We start from the raw sequence: 22,954 nt of genomic DNA on the forward strand, positions 1-22,954 counted from the left end.
TTAGTCCCTTGTATTCATTTCTTTGGTATACTTCTACAATTTTTTTAAAGATTTTATTTATTTATTCATAGACACAGAGAGAGAGGGGCAGAGACACAGGCAGAGGGAGAAGCAGGCTCCACGCAGGGAACCCTATGTGGGACTCCATCCCGGGTCTCCAGGATCACACTCCACGCTGCAGGCGGTGCCAAACCGCTACGCCACCAGGGCTGCCCTACTTCTACAATTTTTAAATGCAAATATAAGCAAATAGGTATTATATTTTATTCTTATCTTCACTCTCCTTTTATATGATTCTGAAGGTAACACCTTGTTTTATTCATTTAATAACGTATACTGTATATTGTATATTACCATATCAAACTCAAAGTGATTCCTTGTTTATTTCCCTTCCTACCTTTTAAACATAACTGCATAGTATTTCAGTGTATGGATGTAACAATTTAAATGGTTTCTCATGAAGGCAATCTGTGTGGTTGTCAATTTTATGCAATTGCAAATAATACTGCAATGGATAATTAAATATATGTCATTTTGATTGTGTACAATTATATTTGTAGGATAAATTCTGTAAAATCGAATCCAGATAATTTATAATTTTGAAAGATCTTGCCAAAATGCTTTCAACAGGTTAAGCTAATTTGTGGCCTCAGCAGCAATTTATGAGCATCTTAACATAGTAGGTCAGAAATATTTTGGGCTTTAATAGATTAAAAATATTTAAGATGTCTAGATAAAAAGCTTATCAATGAAATTTTAATCTGGCATTTGTTTTAAGAGAGTTAAAAACCTCTGTTCAGTTGTTTAGGGGCCATTTGTATATCCTTATTTCTTTTTCTTTGGACTTATCTGTGTATATACTATGCTCATTTTTCTATTGGGTCATTATTTTTTTCTTATAAACTCTAAGAAGTCATTCTGTATTAGAAAGATTAGTATTTTATTTCTTATGTATAACTTTTTTATCTATTGACTTTACTTAGGATGATTTTTTGTTTTGCAGATTTATTTTTTATTATAATTTTTATATAATAGAATACATTTATTTTTTCCTCTGGAGCTTCTGAACTTTGAGTATACGTTAGAACATTGCCTACTTCAGGGAGGGCATACCTTTCACTCAGGGTCTTGAGATCAAGCCCCACCCAGGCTTCATACTGGCCATGGTGCCCTCTTGAGATTCTCTCTCCTTCTCCTACTCCCCCTTCCCATTCCACTCACTCTCTATGTCTCTCTAAAAATAAATTAAAAAAATCTTAAAAAGTTGCCTACCTCAAAGCAGTAAAATAATTGTCCCAAGTTTTATTCTACTGGCTTGATATATACACACACATATATATAGTGATTATAATGATTAATATATATAATATTATGAAGATATTAAAATAGATATACAAATATAAAGAATATAAAATAAATGTAGAAATATAAAATATAAGAACACAAATGAACTGGGGCACCTAGGTGGTGCCTCCTGCTCTTGATTTCCCCTTGGGTAGTGATCTCCAGATTGTGGGATGGAGTCCTACATTGCACTTTTGCTAGGTGTGGGGTCTGCTTGGGATTCTCTCTCTGCCTCTCCCTCTGACCATTCCCCCCATTAATGCATGTGCACACACACACTGTCTCTCAATAAATAAATAATCAAATCTTTTAAAAAGGTACAAATGAACAATATGCAATTATTAATATGTAATTATTAATAAAACTTCAAATATTATATATATTTACACCTTTGACACAAGGTTGGATAGTTTTATTTTTTAAATTTCCATGTGAGAAGGACTCTTTGATTTTGAATTTAAACTTATTTTATATTTTTTTAAAGATTTATTTATATATTTGAGAGAGAGTAGTGGGGAGGAGAGACAGAGGGGGAGAGAGAGAGAGAGGGTCTCTAGTAGGCTCTGCACTGAGTGTGGAGCCCACTGCAGGAGCCCACCACAGGGATTGATTTCACAACCCTGAAATTTTGACCTGCTCTGAAATCAAGAGTCAGACAGTCAACCAACTGTGCTGCCCAGGCACCCCTATTTTTCTATGTTTTAATCAGAGAATACTGTCTGTATTCTTTCTAGTATTCTAGTTTTTAACATTTATTGTTTGTGTGTGTGTGTGACCTAATCATGTTCTACTACTAATATATTTCAAATTTTGCTTCTATCTCCTGTATTATTTTGTGCTTTAAAAGCTTGTCATATTATGACATACGTATAAGTTAATGACTTTAATGTATTCACGTGATTTGTATTTATTAGACTTATAAAATATCCTTTTAACTTTTTTTTTTATTTTTAATACATTGGCTGGAATTCTCCTTCATCTGATTCATCTGACAGTTATACCACAATCCCTGTATTTTCTTTTTTCCTGCATTATGTGGTTTATACCTTTCACTCTTCTTTTATTTTCAAACTTCCCGAATCATTTGTTTTAGCAACATTTGTTCATACAGCACAGAGGTAAGATCATGTTTGTAGTTTGGTATGAAAATTGTGTTCTATTTTTCAGATATTGGTTTCATTGTAGCTAATTTTAATAAAATCTTTTGGTTTAACAATGACTACATACCTAAATTACCTTTAGTCTGACTAAAGGCAGAATGGAGAGTTACTGGTGCAGGTAGTAGGAAAAAATATGTAGAGTCATGTGCTGGCTTATAATAAACCTTTCTGCCTGGAAGTTTTCACTCACATTTCATTGGCGCAAGTAAATTACTATCATATTGAAGTTCAAAGCAGAGCAGAGGGGTGAACAATCTTATCTTTAACCTAGAAACATGAGACCAGGAATATTTGTGCATAGTTTATGATTACCATCTGAAGTTGTTTTATGTTTTGATTTGTGATTTTTAAGCCAACTACGTAGGTAGATTATTTAGGAGGTCTTGATTTGAGGACTAAAATATATAAGAGAAGAGTCTAAATACTTTTGGACATTTTCATTCTTCAGTGAATGACTTGGATCATATTTTTTGCATCTGTGAACCAAATATGTTTTGGATATGGGGACATTTTGAATTTCTAAAATACTTGGCTAATGGGAACAGTAATGATAATAACAATGATAGCAATGATGATAATCGCAATGGAGAAGATAATGATAGGAAAAATATTGCCTAGAAATGTAATTATGGTATGGAAAATAGTAGAACTTCATTTAAAGGCCAGTAACATTTATTTTATGGCATTAGGAGATAATATTTCTAGAATAACAGCTTAGAGCATTGACCAGAATGCTTTCTACTCCTGGTTTATTGAATAATCTGTTTCTTTGGGCTCACTTTCTTACAATACATAATTTATGTTTCCAATTCACAGTTTTCTTTCTCTTATTATTGTAAGTACTTTTGTTAGAGTTTACTTGCTCATATGATTTTAAACACAAGAGCCATTAAAATTGTACATCTGAACCTTAAAATTGTGGTAACCTGTAATAACACTCTGCATGGTACCTACACCACAGTAAGTGCTCAAATTTTATTTGTTGCATGACTCCCTGTAAAGAAGAATTTTTTGACTGAAGAGAAATTGTAGTCTGTGTCTTTTATCACCTGCCACCTAACAGATAAACCAGAAAAGAACTGAAATTTCAGAGAAAACATGTTTGTGCCTTGTGTTCATTAATTCAAATTAGTCATAATAAAATTCAGGTTAGATCAGGCTTATGTAAGGATACAGAAAATTATTTTTCTCTGGTGAACCTTAAACTGAGAGAAGGTATTAGTTTGTTATTGATTGAGCATTTAATATGTGCCAATAATTTTCTTATTGATCACTTAATGAAGTAGGAATTATTATTATATTTATAGTCATTTTCTGATGAGAAAACTTTCCTGACTATTCAGATTACAAAATAATGGAAGTATGATTTGCACTCAGAAAAGCCAAACTTCAGAACCCATTATGTGTGAGATGACCTTGCCACCATGGTTGAAGAAGTTTCCATTATTGCATTAAAACTGCATTTTATTCCAAGATAAAATTTACAAAGCTATAAAAAAGAAACACCATGGGGAATAAGGACCTTAGCGTTCACTTTGTAGGTTTGAATTTATAAAACTAGCTGTCTATTTTTTACTGTGTTTAGCATGCCGTAATGTCTTAGTGCTACCTTAATTATGTACCAAATGCTAAGCTCCTCTTAACTAAGAACCTGATTAGTTTAAGGGAATATCAAACTTTTTCATTCATTGAAACTCTAACCTAGTAAACTGATAATACCCCTTATTGTTCATGAACTACTACATTTGAAAAGATTATATCCATTTTATTACAGATATAAAAACTTAGGAACGATTCTCAAATATAGCAAACTTAAAAATCAAAAGTCAATTTAATCTTACTATTGTTTTCATGTCAGAAAAGAGTTGATTTTTGTACATGATATGAAGTAGGAGTCCAACCTTATTCTTTTGCTTATGGCTATCTAGTTTTGCCATTTGCTGAATACTATTTTTTTTCCATTGAATGATCTTGATTTTTTATCAAAAATCAGTTTATCATATGTGTTTGGGTTTATTTCTGGATTTTCAATGATATGCTATTGATTTGTATGTCTATCCTTATGCTAGTATCATAATGTCTGATTATTGTTGCACTGTAAGTCTTGAAAGGAAGTAAGTATGAGTCCTCCTTCTTTCTTTTTTCTTTTCAGGATTGTTTTGGCTATTTTGGGCTCCTTGAAATTTCAAATGAATTCTAGAATCAGCTTGTTAATTTATAAAACAAAAATCAGCTGGTATTTTCATAGGAATTGCACTAAATCTGCAGATCAGTTTGGGGTGTGCTGCCTTCTCAACAATGTTAAGTGTTCTGATCCATGAACATGGATGACTTTCCTATTTATTTAGATTTTCATTACTTTCTTTCAACAATGTTTTATAGTTTTCAGAAGTAAGATTTGAGTTTCTTTGGTTAAATTTATTTTATTTTATTCCTTTTGATGTTATTGCAAATGGAATTTTTATTTTCAGATTGTTGGAAATGTGTAAAAATAGAATTGATATATTATACCCTGCAAACTTGTTGAATTCATTTATTTTAGTAGTTTTTTTAGTGGATTCTTTAGGGTTTTCTCTATATAAGATCAATTGATCTGTGAATAGTTATTATTTTACTTCTTCCTTTGCAATCTGGATAACATTTATTTATTTATTTATTTTGTCCTGTAAGAACTTCTAGTATGATGTTAAACAGAGGTGGCAAGTGTGGTTACTTTGTCTTGTGCCTGATCTTGGAGATAAATATTCAGGTCTTTCACCATTAAATGTGAGGTTAACTGAGTTTTTCTTTTTATCAGGTTGAGAAAATTCCTTTCTATTCCAAGTTTGTGTAGTGTTGTTACCATCAAAGGGCATTAGCTTTGTTAAATACTTTTTCTCTATTGAGATGATTCACTGTGATTTTAAAATTTTTATTAGTATTACATATTACATTAATTGATTTTCAGATATTACACCAGCCTACTCTGATGGGATAAATTCCACTTGACCATAGTGTATAATTCTTCTCATATGTTGTTGGATTTAGTTTGCTAGTATATTCTGGAGGATTATGTATCTATAATCAAAAGAAACATTGGCCTATAGTCTCTTTTCTTGTGTAGTTTTCATTTCTTCTTCTTTTCTACTTTCTTTGCCAGATTTTAGTATCAGGGTGATCCCTTTAAAATGAGTTGGAAAATGCTACTTTCTCTTCTGTTCTTTGAGAGTTTGTGAAGAATTGGTATTCATTCTTCTTTGAATGTTTGTTAGAAATCAGCCATATTAGCTTGGGCTTCTTGGTGACTAGTTTTTTAAATTATGAATTCGTCTCTTCACTTGTTATAGATCTATTCTGATTGTCTATTTCTTCTTGAGTTAGTAGTAGTAGTGTGTCTTTCTAAAATTTTCTCTATTTCTTCCACGTCATCTAATTTGTTGTTGTGCAATCATTCATAGTGTTCCTTCACTCTCCTTTTTATTTGTTAAGGTTGGTATTTATGTGATGTCTGCTCTTTCATTTCTGATTCTAGCAATTTGAATCTTTCCTCTTTTCCTTTTGGTCAAACTAGATAAGGTTAGTTAATTTTTTTGTAATCTTTTCAAGGAAACTGATTTCTATTCTGTTTCATTAATTTCCATTCAAGTCTTTTTACTTTTCTCTTGCCAACTCTAGGTTCAGTTTTCTCCCCCGGCCCCCCGCCCCAAAATATGAAGGTAGAAGTTTAAGTTTTTGTCTTGAGATATTTGTTATTTATATTTTTAAAATATAGGCATTATAGCTATAAGTTTCCCTCTAAGAATCCCTTTAGCTGCATCCCATAAGTTTTGATATATTGTGTCTTTATTTTCATTCATTATGGGGTATTTTGGGACTTATTTTTAAAGTTCTATTTTGACTCATTGGTTGTTTGAGAATGTGTTTTTTAATTTCCATATATTTGTGAGTTTCCTTAATGATTTTTAATGATTTTTAATTTTATTTCCTTGTGTTCAGAGCACATATTTAGTATTACTTCTATCCTTTTTTTAAAAAGATTTATTTATTTATTTATTTATTTATTTATTTATTTATTTATTCATGATAGACACAGAGATTGAGAGAGAGTCAGAGACACAGGAGGAGGGAGAAGCGGGCTCCATGCCAGGAGCCCGACGTGGGACTTGATCCCGGTACTCCAGGATCACACCCTGGGCCAAAGGCAGGTGCCAAACTGCTGAGTCACCCAGGGATCCCTACTTCTATTCTTTTAAATGCATTGAAGTTTGTTTTATAACATAGCATATGATCTATTTTGAAGAATGTCTCAAATGCATTTACGAAAACTATATATTCTTCTCCAATTGACTTACTTCACTCAGCATAATACCCTCTAGTTCCATCCATGTTGAAGCAAATGATGGATGTTCATCTTTCTAATGGCTGAGTAATATTCCACGGTACCATAGAATATTATATATATATATATAATTTATTTTTTGGTCAAGAAAGCTCTTTATATATATATATATATATATATATATATATATATATATATATATATATATAAAGCTCTGTACACACACACACACACACACACACACACACACCACATCTTTATCCATTCATCTGTCGAAGGACATCGAGGCTCCTTCCATAGTTTGGATATTGTGGACATTGCTGCTATAAACACTGGGGTGCAGGTGTCTTGCTGTTTCACTACATCTGTATTTTTGGGGTAAATACCCAGTAATGCAATTGCTGGGTCATAGGGTAGCTCTATTTTTAACTCTTTGAGGAACCTACACACTGTTCTCCAGAGTGGCTGTATTGTCTTTGAATTTAAAGTGCTTCTCCTCTAGACAGCATATAATGGAATCTTGTTTTTTTAATCCAGTCTGACAATCTCTACTTTTTGATTGGCTTGTTTAACCCAGTCACATTCAGTGTTATTATTTTTACAGTTGCATTTATGCCTGCTGTTTAAAATTTTGTTTTTTATGTGTCTCATATTTTTTGTTTTTTTCTTTTTTCTTTTTGCCTTTTTTTTTTTTTGCATTGAGTGAGTATTTTCTAATGTAACATTTAAGATTCATTATTTATTTTCTCACTATCCTTTCTGAGTTTTGGTGTTAGCTCTAGGGATTATATATATATATATATATATATATATATATATATATATCTTATCAGAATTAACTTCAGGTTATGCTAGCTTAATTCCAAAAATATATAGAAAATACTACTCCTATATAACTCTATTCCTTTTCTCCCCTTTTTGTGCTATTATTGTTATACATATTATATCTGTTAATGTTACAGACTCCAAAATACTTTGTATTAATTATAACTTTAGCATCTGTAGTTATTCCTTTAATCTATTACATCTTTTCTCTCTCCTACCTCCCCTGTGCTGTTATTAGAATATGTATATATGTTGTATATAAACAGTTATAAATAATATATAAATCACATATGTATAAACAATTGATTTTTAAATCAGTTAAGAGAGCAAAGGAGAAAAGAGAAAAGAAAAGAGAAAAGAAGTTTAAAAATATGCAGTAATAGTGTCTTTTATTATTATATAATTATACCTACTGGTACTTTTTGTATGAATGTGAATTGCCATCTGAGATTACTTGCTTTCAGCAAGGCTGTTCTACTAGAAACCAACATTCTGGTGGGTTTTTTTTTTTTTTGTTGTTTGTTTGTTTTCTTTTTAAAATGGAAAATATTCATTTCACCTTCATTTGAGAATAATAGTTTTGCCAGATATGTAATTCTTAGTTGACATTTCTTCCTTGAATGTTGAATATGTTAACCACTGCCTTTTGATTTCTGCTGAGATTTTAGCTGTAATTCTTTTTTTTTTTTTTTTTTTTTTAGCTGTAATTCTTATTGGAGTTTCATTTAAGTGATGTTATTTTTTTCTATTGCTGCTTTCAAGATTTTCTCTTTGTCCTTGTCAGCACTTTTGGTAGAGTGTGTCTGTGGGTCTTTGTGTTTTTACTTGGAGTATGTTGACCTTTCTAGATGTGTAGGCTATAGTTTTTCAATAAATTTCAGAAGTTTTTAGCCATTATTTCTTTGAATATTTTTTCTCATTTCTTTCTCTCCTCTCATGATATTCTTACTATAAATATTTTAATATTCTTAATGTTGTCCCACATTTCTCTGAGTCTATTCATTTATCTTCACTTTTTTTCCCTCTCTGGTTGGGTTGGTGTAACTTCTGTCAGCCCATTTTCAAGTTTGTTATTCTTTTTTTTGCCATTTCATATCTGTTGTTGGGCTGAAGTGAATCTTTTTTGTATCAATTATTGTATGTTTTTAACTCTATAATTTCCATTTGGTTTTTCCATTTTGTATAATTTCAATCTCTATTGATATTCTTTATTTTGATGCAAATTGTCATTATACCTCTTTTTGTTTCTTTAATTATGCTTTCTTTTAGCCCTATGAACAAGTTTACAATGGCTACTTTGAAATCTTTTCCTCTTAACCCTGACATCTGGTCACTCTCACAGGCAATTTTGCCCCCCAGTGTTTGGGTCATATTTGTTTGTTTGTTTCTTTGCATGCCTCAAGATTCCTTTTTGGAAACTGAACATTTTAGATAACACATTGTAGCAATTCTGGATATTTTCCCCCTCCCTCCCAGGGCTCATACTGTTATTTACTTGTTAATTTATTTAGTAAGTGGCAGGATTATATTAGTGAAGTCTGCTGCCCCCACCTTCCAATTTTAAACCTCTGAGGTTGCTTTTCATGGAAGCAGAGGTTTGATTATGCCCACCTCACCCTGGATGACAACGGGATGGAAGAACTGTCTTCTATTCTCTTTTTGACCCCGCCCAGCTATTAAACGCCACTGATTTCCAGTTGCCCGCTTTCTTTACAACAATACCTGCACATACATTCCTCTACAGACTAACAAATCAAATTGTGACTCTTTGAATGGATAGAATAGTGTCTGGGGTCAGTGTTTGATGTTTGTTCTGACCCCAGAAGGATTTTTCCTAGCTGTCTTATTTCCTAGTTATCTCCTGTTACAGTCTAGGCTGAAGGCTCATGAATCTCATCTTTGAATCTTCTTTCACCAAGTTCATCTTAAAAATAAAACAGCCAGTTATTTTACCAGTAAAATGGCTTTCTTCAGGAATAGTAGAGGAATTGTAGTTACACACCTACAGGTTATGGCAAAACATAGCCAAGTCGGAGAGCAAGGAGAGGAGTGCTCTTTTATGGAGGAAGGGGGAGGTAAGAGGGGCTGTTATATAGAAAGTCCATTGGAGTAAACTGGGAGTTTGAACTGTAGTGGCTTTTTATTGGCTAAGTTGTGTAAGTCTTTCATTGGCTGGGCTGTTGCTGAGCAAGAAGAAAATCTTTCTTCCTCCTCCTTTACCTCCACCTCCTCTTCCTCCTGGGTAATAAAGTATAGGCTTCTTCCTGTTTGAAATGTAAAGTGTGCCTCTTCCAGTTGGTTCTGCAAAGGGCTACAAGGAGTGGTATAGCATGAGAGCTCCCCCTTCTGACTTCCCATCTCCATCTTAAATGGGGTTTATTGTATTCATTTTCATGATCACAGCCTCCATTATTCTTGAGAGCACCCTCAGGTTTAAAACTTCTCCATGTGCAGTTGCAAATGAAGCCAGTTCCTCTGGGAAGAGATCAGCAGCCATCTGTTTTACAGGCTGTTCTTCCCCCTGGCAAAATCTCTGAGTCAGCACTCTGGAGCTGGTGGTTGGGATGGTGGCAAGTGTTTCTTTGAGTGACACTCCTGCTCTTGGAGCTGAGTGCTTGGGTGTGTGTTTTGGGGGTGCAGACAGCATAGAGATGCAAATAGGGAATATGGAAAACAAAGGGCAACTATGGGATTAGATCAGAATTATAAATATCAGGGTAAATATATACACACATATGTAATACACACATCCCTATACATACAGGTTTATTTATTGTCTTTTCTTCTTCTGGGTCTTTTCTAGTTTTGGAACTTCAGTGAGGCAGAAGAACTATGTATTTGTAATAGTTGGGCTAATAATGTGTGGCTGACTTACTTGATATATTTTGCATTAAACCAGAGACAAAAGCTAATTCCTTGCCATAAGGCTGTTTTTGCAAACTGTATTCCCTTATGTGTATAGAAGACCAGATAAAAAGCATGAAATTAATTTTTATTAGAGAGGACAAAAACTATAACCTTTTCCTGATAACTTTTTCAAAGACAATGTGGGTATAGTTTCAAGGTTAAATATAAATTGAATCTTGGAGAAATTGTTAGATTTTTATGGATACAAAATTTTCTTTTTGTGTAGGGCTGGTGATTTGCATGAATCCCAATTTGACATATGCTTTTCACTACACATTAATGAACCATTCACACTATATGTGGCAGAAAGCAGTGGAAAATAGAAAGTAAATGACATTAAAATGGAGTTTTTAATCTGTGGTGGGTATAGATTTGCATTATTGTCCTTGTATGAAAAATGAAGGTTACTGCTTCCTCCCATATGATAAATTTTCACATACCTGAGAGAGGGAGAAAGACAAAGAAAGAAATACACAAAGAGAAGGTATATTAAACCCAGTAAAAAATGTATCCATTTTGTGATATGGTTTATATAAAACAGGTGCTTCAAAATGATATATGATACATAACATTCATAGTATTTCTTAGTTTTATTTCTTTATTTATTTACTTAGCAAGTTGGAAAACAGTTTAATGATCACTCACTAAATCCGTAAGTTCACAGGGATAATCTTTTCCACTACTCTTGCTATCAACATGTTCTTCACTGTAGACTATTAAAAGTCAAAAGCTTCTGGTTGTTTCATCTACTTAAAACTAGATGGAAGAAATGACCTAAGTCATAGCAACTTCATGCTTCAATGTGAAAGTGCCAAAGCTCTCTTGGAAATGTCTTCCTTCTGAAGGCTGCTTTCCTTGTCTGGAAGATGCTTTAAGGCCCATGCAGCTTGCTTCTTCCAGAAGCCAAGAGACCGTTAAATGCCTCAAAATGCCCAAAGAGATCCCAATATGTAGTCAAGGTGAGTTTGAAACAGGCTGCCTGCTTTTTAGATGTGATGAATATTAGAGTTCTGAGAAAAATATTAATACCGTCATGGAATTCTTGGAGGGTTGAGATATTAAAGCACTGGGGCAAGAGTCTCATGCAATAGGAAGAAGTCTGGAACCACTACTTCTTCGTTCAGTATCAGGCCTTTGGAGGCTTTGGTTTGGAAGAAGATAATTTGTGTGTGTGTGTGTGTGTGTGTGTGTGTGTGTGCTTTGAGTTAGGGGTTTACCCCTTTAACTTTAACATCTGACAGCCTCCCTCAGATGTTTGGGTTGTTGTAGTGGCATTTTTCTCACTTCTCACACACACACCCAGTGCTTCTTCCACCACATCCTCAATGAAAACCCTGGCAATACCAGACACAGCAATAACAACATCCTGAGACACAGAGGTGCCAGTGACAGACTGGATCAGCCATTCATTCACTCATTCATTCATTCATTTATTTATTTTAAAGATTTTATTCATTTGAGAGAGAGAGAGAGAGAGAGCATGAGCAGGGAGGAGGGGCAGTAGGAGAGGGAGAAGCAGATTCCCTGATGAGCAAGGAGCCTGTTGTAGGGTGGGGGTAGGGAGGGTGAAGCGGGGCTTGATCCCAGGACCTCTGGATCAGGACTACACCTGAAGGCAGACACTTGTCCACTGAACCACCCAGGTGCCTCTGGATCAGCCTTTTAATGGCTGCCAAGGGGAAAGCTGACCAGTGATACATTTCATAAAGGTTCAACTGCCTCTCAGAAAAAGAAGAAACCAAGATTTCCATCTTTTAAACCTCATCTTAGCTTTTTGCTTCTTTTCTTTGGTACCTGTTTTCATTTTTTTTTTTTTTTTTGGCTGTAGGAGTAGGTGATGATGAGTCTTTCCTTTCAACTGCTGTTAAATCTGAGGTGTCCTGACTGGAGCTCACCTTCCTTGGCCACAGCTTTTTCCTAGTCCCCATTTCTATCCCTATCAGTATACTCCGGGATTCTGTCTGTAAATGTAGCCTTAGGGTCAGGAGCAGGGGTCAGTTCATCTGGCTCCCCTGTCTCTCCACCTTTCTCTGTGGGCAACTCACAGGTATTATCCATAGTGGCAAGAAAGTGAGGGTAGAGGTCACGGGTCTGTCAGATTCTGGAGCTCAGGCCTCGCCTATCCTCTTGATTTTAAGTAAAAATAATCCATGCTAATCATATGGAAAATGTAAACATACCACATTTGTTGCTGAGTTTATTAGTGCTCAGCTATCTCTGCATATCAAAAGAAAAATAATAAGTAACGATAATTGTTTTTAATACTTACCATGTTCATTAGTTGGAGGAATTAATGCTTGTTAACCACATTATGGAAATATTTGGGGCTTGTATTTGGAATAGCAAATTTCTATCCAAAGGAAGACTCCGGGAGCCTATGAAGTATGAGCAAAGAAAAACAAGGTAGTTCAGTAGGAGTATTTCCATCATTAAACCTTTAAAAATGTCAGTCAAAATCGAGTTATTACTTCTGAAACTGGAAAGATACAGTGTGGCAAATTCCCCATAGTACATATTCTAAACTTTGCCATTCAGGTGGAACTATTTGAACACCCACATTTTGTGCTTTACTTCCTTTTCCTGAGTTCATTCCCTTTTATTTCTATTGGTAGCTCTTAGATCAATCCTCCCTGCTTTGAATAATTCACCATCTAAATAAAAGTAACAACATCAAAGCATCGCAGACTTAATACACTCCATTCCAGCTTGGGCTCCCACGGGTTGATCTGAAGGAGCCTGAAGAATTAATCACCCAGGATAAGAGCCTCAAGGTTTTCATACATTTAATGCTCAAGTAAGTCACTTTCAGAAAAAAAAAAAATTCTCTTTCCCTTTTGTTTTTGTGTTTAGTTTTCTAAACACTGTCATTCTGTTTCCACTTCAGCTCCAGATCCCCGGGATGTCTTGGCACCAAACACATGTAAAACAAATAAACACCTTCTTGCACACTCTAACAAGTGTAGCAATTAGTCTCTGAGCACAGCTTGCTCTCCACCACGGCAACTCATTTGGTGCTGGTTGTTATTGTAGGAGAACAACTTTGAATCAGTAACATTTGTTTGATTCTGCAGTTTTCACCCCTGTCTGCATGGTGGCTTCTGTATATCCCTTTCAAATAGCAAGTTCTACGCTTGTATGAAATGAGCTGCCACCCAGCATACAACACTTAACTCCTGTGTGTCACCTTGTCACACTTTCATGGAACTTTCAGCGGCGGGTGATCTTCACTCCATATGGGCTGTAATAACTCCTTGCTGTGGTGTGAATTACAGATGACTTCAGTCTAAGTGTTTTTTCCTTTTTTTTTTTTTTGTATGATAGTATTGGCTTAAAATAGTATTAATAATCCTTGGTATATATTTATAAGCAGCCTGCATTCCGAGATACAAAATGTTATTTGTAAGTACCCAAGTGGCATCTTCAGTGGGTAAGTGATAAAACACTTGCTTTCATTTTATGTATGCCACAGAGAGGCTAAATATTTTCTTTGAGTTGGTGCAAAAATTGGAAGGTTGAACATAAAAGTCCTGGTCAATGGCATTATTTGATATATTATCCTACTTTTCTAAATGATTTTATTTCACAAAGGATGGATATTTTTGTGGGGTAGGAGCTAAAGCATGTTAAAATACGTCTTTCGGACAGCTCTGGTGGCTCAGCGGTTTAGCGCTGCCTTTGGCCCGGGGTGTGATCCTGGAGACCTGGGATCGAGTCCCACGTCTGGCTCCCTGCATGGAGCCTGCTTCTCCCTCTGCCTGTGTCTCTGCCTCTCTTTGTGCATCTCATGAATAAATAAATAAAATATTTTTTAAAAAATGTCTTTTATTCTGAAATACAGTGTTGTAAGTTATGGAACAGAGCACACATTTTCATCAGTAATATACAGTGTACCATATTCTCCTGTATAAATGAGTATTACTTGGAAACCAAATCAAATGTTTCTAGCTACAAAAAATTGCTATTGAACTTTGTCTCAGGATACTAACATCTACCTTTTCTCAACATTTTTAGTCAAATTTCCTAGACCTTTTCTTCAGTAATGCAGGGTACATGTGAACAAATAAAAGTAATAAACTCACACTAGGTTCAGGTCCCAGCTCTGTAGCTGTGTGTGACTTTGGATAACTTGAGTAGCCTTTGGGATTCAGTGCATCATCAGTTATACAAAATGGTTAAATTAAGTGGTTTTTTAAAGCCCTTCACAGTTCAAAAATTCACTTTTCATATTCTTACCAAATAATTCTTGCACTTGGAGGATTTGACACATCATACAGAACTCTGCTTGATTTTTCTGTGTAAATTATGATGAAATTGAACTATTTACATCTAATAACTGTTCATTGTAACTCTACTTATGTGCTAGTCATTGTGCTAAAAGCTAGATACAGTGAGTAAAATAAAACACACTTGCTGCCCCACCCTGAGAGAATATGTTCCAGTGTATGACAGATAAGTAAGTAGGAAAATAATTATAGATTGTAGTAGGTGGCAAGAAGGAAATAAAGAAAGAGCTGAGATTGAGAAGAGTGGTTATAGGAAGGAGGTACTTTACATAAAATACTCAGGGATAGCTTTGCAGATTTTGGTTTCTTTAGAAATTTTGGTCACAAGAAAAGTCACACCAAGCACTCTTGCTTATGTAGTACCATCCCTTGGAGAGGAGATAGTAGGGGAGGAATATGAGATGTGTTTTCAGAGAAGGTGAATGGAAGTGTATTGGTGCCTTGTGCTCACTCTGTGTTTTGGACAAGCCTCTTTGTTTATCTGGACTTGTTTCCTTGTCAGTTATGGTGCTTGTAGGAGCACTTACTCATCAAACTGCTGAGAGATACAGAAAATCTCTGCCAACTCTCAAATGAGTGGTCATTTTTTTTTTAACATATCAGTAAGGGAAAGATTTAAAAATCATCAAACACCTTTTCCTCAATTCTTAATTTTAACAAGAAGCAAGAAAAGCCATGAGGTAAACAGGCACAATGGAAAGGCTGACTGGAATGCAGAAAAGTAGGCTGGTGAATGAAGACAGGTTTGCTATGGTCAAGCAATATCTCCGGTTTTCTTCCTTCTTACCACTATATCCGAATCATGTTCCTTTCCCAGTAGGAGGGATTTTTGCTGTTTCGTTCCATAAATTGTGAATAAGGCTTTTCTTATAATTTCCTTATTGGACTAAGTTAGAGTTTAAGTAGAATGTAATGCTGGGACCTTTCTGTATTAGCATTGCAAGGCCTGTAAATATCACTTATGAAATAGTCATGTAGTGGACAGCCCTTTAATTGGAATGACAGCATAAATTCAGAAACACCTATTTAGAGTATTCATTCCCCAGTGTGAGAATTTATCACAGATACCATCTTTTATGTTTCTTATGTTACAAACTTCATCAAGTTTTCTGAGTTGCTAAACCAGCAAGAGAAGCTTCTTTATTATATGTTTGCAATATAAAGGAGAATCCTATTTTACCCACTTTCTTTAAAATGTTACTATCAAAATGCCAAACCAAGTGTTTAGTGCTGATAGGACTGCGTTTGATAACAGCATTAGCACATCCTTATTGGTTCTGCATATATAGCAAAAGCTACATAGTCCTTTGACAAGGCTTACCCAGTTTAGCCTATGGTATCTCTAGGATGGCTGCATCTATAAATATATGAGCTAGGCGTAGGCTTTTAAAGATGTCGATTAAGAACCACAGCTATATTTGCTTTAGGAAGAGCAGAGTGATTTTTGTTGCCATGTGATACAAAGTTTTAGGAATCTACAAACTTGTGGGAATACATAATAGAGCAAATTATTTCCAAAAAGTTTCCATTTTGGTACATTAAACATTCTCTACCCACACTAGTGTTTCAGAGTGCTTTGTTGTTAGGCAGTGTTCTCTGACTAAGGATGTTTCATGAATAACTATCAATGCTGTGCAGAGAGATTGCATGACAAATATCTGATTTCAAAGATGGCTGGAAATTTTAAAGTCTGCACCCAACAGTTATAGATAGAAGAACTCATTTTACAGGTGGTGGGTTTATCTGGTAGTCTTAGGCGAATGTCCATTATGATAATCATGGTTTATACATTTGCTGTCAATTGTATCATTAGTGATACCTTCCCTCATTCATCCTTGCATTTTATTATCAGCACAATGACTCTATGATACTGTTGTTCTTTCAGCATAGGAGTTTAAAATAGTGATTCAACCAAATACTTTGAGACCTGCAAAAAATATGATTAACATTTTCTAAAGCATCCTTGGGAGGCTTTAACATTTGTTAATTTCCAAAAAGTACATATTACAGATAAAAATCCTAGCTCCATATATTACTATAGAATATCTTTAAAAGACTGGTGAGGAGAAACAAAAGATTAGTCAACCATGTTACTATGTACAAATATTTCTTTGTATCCAAGAATTAATTACTTTTCCAAGATTTCATTTTTTTGACCAATATTTCCCTTCCTAGACAAAAGTTAGGTTTTTATAATTTCTTGGGGTTTTCATGGGAGAGGAAAGGGGATGAAGAGATATTTGAAATAAAACATGTATCAGAACTTTTCTAAGTTTTGAGAATTTTTGACAAAACCAAATATATATATATATATATATATATATATATATATATATATACTTACTTATATCTTCTAGTCTTTGTAAAATAAAAAACTAGAAGGGACCATTATTTTGAGATTGTAAGTGGACTGTCTTCAGAGTTTTGAAACTGTAGATGTACATTTGAACTCAACTTTTCAAAAGAGACAAAAAGCTTAATCATCAAACTATTGGTGTTATTGGTGTTCAGCCTTAGGAGATGATCAGAATTTTACATGATTTATCTTTTATTTTCTTATTTTTATTTTTTAAAAAAGATTTTATTTATTTATTCATGGGAGACACACAGAGAGACAGAGAGAGGCAGAGGGAGAAGCAGGCTTCATGCAGGAAGCCCGACGAGGGACTCAATCCCGGGTCCCCAGGATCACACCCTGGGCCGAAGGTTGTGTTAAACCGCTGAGCCACCCAGGCTGCCTGATTTCTCTTTTAAATGGCCTTAAAATAGTTCCTTCAGTCATGATACTTATATTCTATCTATTTGGTTTGGGAAAGGGAGCATGTATATATAGCTCAAGTGAATTTATCTTTTTAAAAAAATTTTATTCCACTGTAGTTAACATAAAGTGTTGTATTAGTTTCAGGTGTACAATATAGTGATTCAACAATTCTATGCATTACTCAGTACTAATTGTGATATTTAATCCCCTTCACCTATTTCATCCATCTCCCACCTTGCTCCCCTCTGGTAACCATCAGTTTGTTTTCTATAGTTAAGAGTCTGTTTTTTAGTTTGTCTCTCTTTCTTTCTGTTTTTTTTTTTTCCTTTGCTCATTTGTTTTTTCTTAAATTACACATATGAGTGAAATATGGTATTTATCTTTCTCTCACTGGATTATTGTTCTTAGCATTATAGTCTCTAGATCCATCCATATTGTTGCAAATAGCAAGATTTCATTCTTTTTTATGGCTGAGTAATATTCCATTGTATATCACATTTTGTTTTTTTTTTAAAGATTTATTTATTGTTTTAAAGGGAGTGTGCAGGGGGTAGGGGAGAGGGAGAGGGAGAAAGAACTCAAGTAGAACTCCACATTGAGCACTTAGAGCCCGATGCCAGGCTTGATCCCACAACCAGGAAATCACAATTGTAGTCAAAACCAAGAGTCAGATGCTCAATTGACTGCATCACCTAGGCACCTATATTCCACATCTTCTTTATCCATTCATCTGCCAATGGACACTGGATTGGTTCCACAATTTGGCTATTGTAAATAATGCTGCAATAAACATATCGTAAATAATGTGCACATATCTTTCTGAATTAGTTTTTTCATACCCAGTAGTGGAATTACTGGATCATATAGTAATCCTATTTTTAATTTTTTGAGGAATCTATTATGTTTTCTACAGTGGCTGCACCAGTTTGCATTCCCACCACATCCTCCTCAACACTTGTTTCTGTTTTTTATTTTAACCATTCTGACAGGTGTGAGGTGATACCTGATTGTGGTTTTGATTCTCATTCCCCTGATAATAAGCGATGTTGAGCATCTTCCCATGTGTGTGTTGGCCATTTGTATGTCTTCTGGGAAAAATGTCCACTCAAGTTCTCTGCCATTTTTAATCAGCTTATTTTATTTTTTAGTGTTGAGTTGTATAAGTTCTTTATGTATCTTGGATACTAACCCTTTATTAAATATGTCATTTGTAAATATCTTCTATCTAGTAAGTTGTCTTAGTTTTTTTTTTTATATTATTTTTTTTAAATTTTTTATTTATTTATGATAGTCACAGAGAGAGAGAGGCAGAGACACAGGCAGAGGGAGAAGCAGGCTCCATGCACCGGGAGCCCGACGTGGGATTCGATCCTGGGTCTCCAGGATCGCGCCCTGGGCCAAAGGCAGGCGCTAAACCGCTGCGCCACCCAGGGATCCCAGTTTTTTTTTTTTTTTTTTGACTGCTTCCTTTGCTGTGCAAAAGTCTTTTCCCTCTAAACCTACTCTGTTGAGGGTTTTTATCATGAATGGATATTGTACTTTGTCAGTTGCTTTTCCTGCATTTATTGAAATGACCATAGGGTTTTTAGCTTTTCTCTTCTTGATGTGACACATCTTGTTCATTGATTTGTGAATATCAAACCATTCTTACATCCCAGGAATAAATCCTACTTGATCATGGTGAGTTCTTTAAATGTGTTTTTAGATTCTGTTTGCCAGTATTTTGTTGAGGATTTTTGCATCTATATACATGAGAGATTTGTTCTGTAGTTCTTCTCTTTTTTCTTGTATTTCTACCTGGTTTTGGTACTAGGATCATGCTGGCCTGATAGTATGAATTTGGAAGCTTTCTTTCCTATTCTTTTTTTTTTTTTTTTGGAATAGTTTCCTTAACTGTTTGGGAGAATTCTCCTATGAAGCTGTTTGTTCCCAGATTTTGTTTGTCAGGAGTGTTTTGATTATTGATTCAATTTCATTGCTGGTAATCAGTCTGTTCAAATTTCTATTTCTTCCTGGTTCAGTTTTGGGAGGTTATAAAATTCTAAGAATCTATCCATTTCTTCTAGGGTGTCCAATTTGTTGGCATATGATTTTTCATAATATTCTCTTGTAATCATTTGTATTTCTGTGGTGTTGGTTTTTTTTTTTTTTTTGATAAGTCTGGATAAAGATTTATTGATATTTTCAAAGAACCAGCTACTGGTTTCATTGATCTGTTTTATTGGTTGGTTTGTTTTTGTTGTTGTTTTAGTTTGCATTTTCTTTATTTCTGCTCTAATCTTTTTTCATTTTTTTTATTTTTTAATAATAAATTTATTTTTTATTGGTGTTCAATTTGCCAACATTCAGAATAACACCCGTGCTCATCCCGTCAAGTGCCCCCCTCAGTGCCTGCCACCCAGTCACCCCCATCCCCCGCCCTCCTCCCCTTCCACCACCCCTAGTTCGTTTCCCAGAGTTAGGAGTCTTCCATGTTCTGTCTCCCTTTCTGATATTTCCAAAAAGAGCAGATCTGCTCTAATCTTTATTATTTACTTCTTTCTATTGGTTTGGAGTTTTGTTTGTTCTTGGTTTTCTGGCTCTTTTTTGTTATAAGTTTAAGCTATTTATTTAGATTTTTCTTGCTTCATGAAGGAGACCTGTATTGCTATGAATTTCCCTTTTAGAACAGCTTTTGCTGCATCCCAAAGGTTTTGGACTATTGTGTTTTCATTTTCATTTGTCTCCATGTATTTTTTAATTCCTCTTTGATTTCCTGGTATATCCATTCATTGTTTAGTAGCATGTTATTTAACCTCTATGTATTGTGATCTTTCTAGATTTTTTCTTGTAGCTGACTTCTAGTTTCTTAGTGTTGTGGTCAGAAAACATGTATGATATGACTTTAGTCTTTTTTGAATTTGTTGGGACTTATTTTGTGACCTAAGTCAGTCCCTATATGTTGGGACTATTTTTAATTTGTTGGGACTTATTTTGTGGTGATCTATTCTGAAGAATTTTCCATGTGCACCTGAAAAGGATGTGTATTCTTCTGTTTTGGGATGGAATGTTCTGAATATATCTGTTATATCCATCTGTTTCAGTGTGTCATTCAAAGCCATTGTTTTCTTGTTGATTTTCTGTCTGGACGATCTGCCCAATAATGTAAATGGGGTATCAAAGTCCCCTACTATTATTGTATTACTGTTGATTCCTTCATTTACATTTGTTTTTAGCTGTTTTATTTATTTGGGTGCTCCCTTGCTGAGCACGTAAATATTCACAATTATTGTGTCTTGTTGGATTGTTCCCTTTATGATTATATAGAGTCCTTCTTGGTCTCTTGTTACGGTCTTTGTTTTAAAATTTATTTTGTCTGATATAGGTATTGCTACCCTAGCTTGCTTTTCACTTCTATATCCATGATAAATGGTTGTCCATTCCTTCACTTTCAATCTGCCTGTGTCTTTAGATCTGAAATGAATCTCTTATAGGCAGCATATAGATGGGTCTTGCTTTTGTATTCATTCAGGCACCCTATGTCTTTTGATTGGAGCATTCAGTCCATTTAGATTTAAAATAATTACTGATAGGTATGTACTTATTGCCATTTTGTTACTTGTTTGATGATTGTTTTTGTAGTTCTTCTCTGTTCCTTTCTTCTCTTGATCTCTCATAGTGTGCTGACTTTCTTTAGTGATATACTTGTATCCTTTCTCTTTATTTTTCAAATATTTATTACTGGTTTTTGATTTGTGGTTATTACATTTATATGTAATATCTTATGCATATAGCAGTCTATATTAAGTTGATGGTCACTTAAGTTTGAACCCATTGTTTATTCCTTGCCCCTCCAGGTATATGATATTGTACTTTGTATTCTTTTATTTTGTGAATCCCTTGAATGGTTTTTTATGTATACACTTAATTTTACTACTTTTGCACTTCCTACTTTTCTTACTCCTACTTATGGTCTTTCCTTTCCACTCAAAGAGTCCCCTTTAACGTTTCTTGTGCGGCTAGTTTAATGTCATGAATTCCTTTAACTGTTGTTTGTCTGGGAAATTCTATCTCTCCTATTCTGAAAGCCTTGCTGAGTATTCTTGGCTGTATATTTTTTTTTCTTAAATCATGGCACTCTCTTCTGGCCTGCCATCTTTCTGTTGATAAATTAGCTGATAGCCTTATGGGGTTTCCCTTGTATGTAACTGTTTCCTTTTCTCTTGCTACTTGTAAATTTTTCTCTTTATCATTACTTTTTGCCATTTTAGTTATAATGTATATTAGTGATAACCTCCTTGGTTGATTTTGTTGGGGTCTCTCAGCCTCCTGGACCTGGATTTCTGTTTCCTTGTACAGACTCAGGAAGTTTTTGGCTATTATTTCTTCAAATACATTTTCTGCCCTCTTTGGTCTTTCTTCTCCTCTGGGGTCCCTATAATGCGAATATTCTTATGAATGACAGTATCAGTGAGCTCCCTAAGTCTATTTTCATTATTATTATTTTTCCCCCTCTTTTATGTAGCCTGATCGCTTTCCATTACTCGATCCTCCAGGTCAATGATCCAATCTTCTGCTTTCTCTTGTCTACTATTTATTCTATCTTGTGTATTTTTAATTTCAGTTACTGAGTTCTTCATCTCTGGTTGGTTCTTCTTAAAGTTTTCTGTCTCTGTTAAGGGCCTTACTGAGATCCTCTAGTCCTTTCTCAAGTCCAGTGAATATCTTTATGATCATTACTTTAAATTCTCTCTCAGGCATATTACTTATATCCATTTCATTTAGATCTCTTGCTGTGATTTTGTCCTTTTCTTCCATTTGGGATTTATTCCTCTGTCTCCTCATTTTATCTAAATCTGTGTCTGTTTCTATGTGGTAGGAAAGTCAGCCATATATTTTGCTATTAAAAGTAGTGGCCCTATGAAGAAGAGGTTGTGTAGTGTTCTGCAGTGCAATGTCTTCTATCCACCAGAATCTGGTGCTTCAGAGGTGTCTTCTGTGTGTGTTGTGTGTGTCCTACTTTGTGGCTGAGCCACTTTTGCCTTTAGTCCAGTCATCTGGAATGGCTTTCTTTGCCTGTTGTGGGCTGGGTTTATTCCCTGTGTTGTTACTGGGCCAGTCTGGGGCTTGTCTTGTTTCTGAGTTGAGTCAGACCACGTGTTTGCCAGAGATTGCAGTAGTAGCATTAAACTACAAGGCACTTTCTCTATGTTGTTCCCTGGGAGGCTTTCACTGGTGGGCAGGATCTGCAGTCATACCAGATGTCTGCCTCAGCCCAGTACTGGGGGTGTGGTTAGACTGATGTCTGTGGTTCTCTTCCCCTCTTCTCTGGGCATGGAGTCACATTTGAGTGGTGCTGACCCCTGCTGGGTTGTGC

At 34.8% G+C, this 22,954-nt stretch overlaps 1 pseudogene; it reads right to left on the bottom strand.

Moving 5' to 3' along the window:
• Positions 1-10,012: 10,012 nt before the first annotated feature.
• Positions 10,013-12,612, bottom strand: LOC119876829 (annotated as a pseudogene).
• Between the last annotated feature and the right edge of the window lie 10,342 nt (positions 12,613-22,954).

The sequence above is a fragment of the Canis lupus genome, chromosome 11 (assembly GCF_011100685.1).
Source record: "Canis lupus familiaris isolate Mischka breed German Shepherd chromosome 11, alternate assembly UU_Cfam_GSD_1.0, whole genome shotgun sequence".
NCBI classification, from domain to species: Eukaryota; Metazoa; Chordata; class Mammalia; order Carnivora; family Canidae; genus Canis; species Canis lupus.